Source organism: Vicia villosa, linkage group LG1 (genome assembly GCF_029867415.1).
Source record: "Vicia villosa cultivar HV-30 ecotype Madison, WI linkage group LG1, Vvil1.0, whole genome shotgun sequence".
NCBI classification, from domain to species: domain Eukaryota; kingdom Viridiplantae; phylum Streptophyta; class Magnoliopsida; order Fabales; family Fabaceae; genus Vicia; species Vicia villosa.
Genome location: NC_081180.1, coordinates 217629264 through 217632855, shown reverse-complemented (window position 1 = coordinate 217632855; position 3592 = coordinate 217629264). Strand labels below are relative to the sequence as shown.

The 3592-nt window shown below is 36.9% G+C and overlaps 1 long non-coding RNA gene across 1 annotated transcript; it reads left to right on the top strand.

Annotated features, from left to right (window-relative positions):
* Positions 1–1230: 1230 nt before the first annotated feature.
* On the top strand, positions 1231–2927 carry LOC131622593 (uncharacterized). Its single transcript, XR_009289953.1, has 3 exons — positions 1231–1540; positions 1665–2261; positions 2730–2927. It is a non-coding gene; the product is annotated as an uncharacterized LOC131622593 (long non-coding RNA).
* Positions 2928–3592: the final 665 nt, after the last annotated feature.

Sequence of the window (3592 nt, the reverse complement as noted above, 5' to 3'; positions counted from 1 at the left end):
AATGTATAATGATCGAGAAGCAGATTAGGGAATGAATCCCACTCACTTCTATCCCATTATATAATGTTCAAGAAACAGATTAGGGAATGAATCCCACTCATTTCTATCCCATTAATTAATGTTTGAGAAACAGATTAGGGAATGAATCCCACTCATTTCTCTCCCATTAAGTAGTGACCGAGAAACAGATTAGGGAATGAATCCCACTCATTTCTATGCCACTAAGTGATTGAGAAACAGATTAGGGAATGAATCCCACTCATTTCTCTATCACTTTCTTAATGTGATTCGCCTCTTTATTTATTAGTGTTTTAATGTTGAAAAGAAAAAGAATGAACAAGGGGGACTAACCTATTTTCTAACCTATTGTTATTCTAATTCTAATTCTAAAGTTAACATGGTGACTAAATTCTAAAAGGAGCATTAAAATGGTATTAACAAAGTAGGCCAAAAATATGACCAAAAACAAGTAACAAAAATCACACGACAATTACACAAAAATGACATGGAAATAGTACAAAAGAAATAAAAGAAGTGATTCAAGAATTAACCTAAAATATACTATTATTTTTTATGGGTTTTTTATATGTTAAAGGGAATTCTAATTCGAGCCTAAAGACCTAAATTCTAATAAGCCTAAACTAGTATTTTTTTATGAGGTTTTTATTGTCAACAAAATTCTAAAAAAAATCTAACAAAATGGTGATTATTTACTCTATTATTACTAAGAAAAACTAAGAGAAAACTATGTTAAAAAAACCTAAAGTCTAATGAGGAAAACATGCAGGCAGGGGGTGTAAGCTGAATCAGGGTGTGACTCAGTAGTCAGCGCACAGGCCCAAAGGGAGTGGCTCAACAACATATTTTTGTTTCAGATTTTCTATGCCAAAAAGTGGCGTGATTGGGCTCAGGGTGGTGTAGAGTGGATTTCGGCCCAATGGCTTTGACTAAGGTTCTTTCAGATTTTGTTATTGCTAGAAGAAAACTATGGGCCTACGGGGGGTGTGAAAAGTGATTCGTATGGCCCAATACTGATTTTGATTCAAACTAAATAATTTCTTATTCAATTTCTCCATTAATCCAATCAATCACAATTAATTCTAATTAACCTAATCAATTATCAGTTATTAATTCCCTTAATCCATACATTATCAGTCACAATTTAATCAATTAATAACAATTAAAAATAAAATAAATAATACAAAGGGGCTTAGGGTTTACTTACAATGTGACGATTGGACTTCTCAACATATCTTCTCCCTCACCCGTGAACGAAGACGGCGGCGCGATGTTGCTTCTTCTTCTCCGATCAACTCTCGTCCTCCGCCATCGCGAACAACCGATGAACAACGCATTCACTACCTTGCCTTCCTCTCGCCCGATTCGTCATCTCTTCGCTTAGCTCGACGACTCGTTTCTGCTCAAATTCAAATCCTCTCCGATTCAACTCCGTCCACCCTTCTCCGAATCGATCTCTCTCACCACGAATCTTCAATACTGATGACACGAAAAACCGGCAAATGAACTTCGCGTTCTTCAGGTAAGTCTATTAACACTTGCGTTATTCCTTTTCCTCCGTCTTCTTTTTGTTCCTTGCGCTTCAGTTCTGAGTTGTTGTTATTACTGTACTCGATGATGGTGATGATTGATGAAACAAGTTGCAGGTGATGATGAAGTTCGTTGTCTACTTGATGAAGGCGACGGAGCGAATAAGAAGATTGAAGGTTGACGAGAGGTTGGTTGAAGATGAAGGTTCTGAGATGCGATGGAGAATCTAAGGAGAAAGATGATTCTGAGTTTAGAGAGGAAGATTGACGATGATGAAGATATAGAGATGATGAAGATTCAGATTGAAGATTATGGAGGTTGAAGAATTGGTGGTGAAGATTGGAGAAGATGAAGTTTGTTACTGATTCTTGTTGGTTATGGAGAGGCTTGAAGGTGTGAAAAATGGTGAGATTGAAGATTGGTTAGAGAAGATTCTGGTGATTTGAGGTGTGAAGAAGCTCAAGAGGGATTGTTCTGAGAATTGAAGGATGGAGAGAGCATTGGTGTGTAGCTCTGTGGTATGAAGTGTTGATGGTGATGAATGGAGCAATGAAGAATGGTTGAAGTGAGGATGGAGATGAATGAATTGTGAAGAGAAGAAGAAGATGCAGAGCAAAATGGTGGGGACTGATAAAGATGTGTGTGAATTGTGGAGAGGCTGAATTGAGGAATGTGGTTCTGATTTATAGAGGTGGAGAGAAGCGATTCTGAAGGTTAGTTTTCCCCTTTGATATTTCTGTTGAATCCTTCTCCTTCTGTAACTGATTTTTTTTGTTTTGATTCAGTTATGGGATCTATTAGCTAGGTGGTTGAAAACTGTTAGCTGTTAGAAAAAAGTTAGTTACAAATGGTTTTGACAGTTATGAATCGGTTAGGTTGTTAGGAATAACTAATTTCTATTATGAGGTGGAGGGTAGAGATTGATTCAGTTAGGGACCGATTGAGTTAGTAACTGAATTAGTTATAAACTGTTAGTAACAGTTAGGACATGTTTGGTTTTCGGTTAGTGCTAGGTTATTGGATTCAGTTTTTCTTTTAGGAATTGCTGCTGACTGTATACTTATATGAATGGGATTGTATGATTATTAGAATGGGCGTTGGTTTTGCGAATCTGATCCGTTTTTGAACTGGCTGAATTTGTTGTGGATTGGTAAGATAACGATGATGATTTAATGTTGCAGGTCTGTTTTTGAGGTGCTGCAAGTCTGTGAATGTTTGATGGCAGCTCCGGTTTTATTTTGCGGGTTTTGAGTGGTAAGCTGGATTTATTTTCTGGATAATGTAGAATTTATTGTAGCTTTGTTCTGAATGTGGGACGGTGTATTTGATTGTGTCAGAATTAACATAAGCTAGCTTGATTTGAATTGGCACAGGTTTTCTAGAAGGTATTGGCATGGTGTCGAAGTCTGAAGTATGCGGCTTGGATGTTACGAAACTGTGAGCGAACCGTATGGTGAAGATGTGCGCATAGCTTAGATTATATTGAAGATTCTGATTTAGGTACAGATACATGATGTGGGACTGGTTATTAGTGAATGTATTTGAATGCTGGTTTTGGTTTATATTGACTGCACTTGTTTTATGACTCAATTTACATGTTGTTTGGATAGGTTTTGGAACTTGTCAAGTCAAAAGATAGGCTGCAGCGAGTGTATTGGTGCGGAGACGCAACTAGTGTAATCGCACGGCTCATGGTGTATTTGGAACGACACAGAGATGGGCTAAACTATGAAGCTTGAAGATTGGGGAGAAAGAATATGCTTGAAGTTTAGTATAGAAATGTAACTAATTGACTTTGTAATGAGACTTTTTCCTCTTTTTTGTATTGAATTGGATTGGAAGGGAACATTGAGCATGTAGATGATTCTCCTTGTAAAGTGATATGAAATATATACATATGGTTCTTGAAACTTGTAAATGGATGGTTACTCATAGCATGTTACGTTTTCTCTTACCCAAAATTGAGATTTTAATTCCTTCTCCCTCCTTGTGTTTCCACTTTAGTTTTAATTGTGATTTCACAGCCAAAAATTCTGAAGAAAAA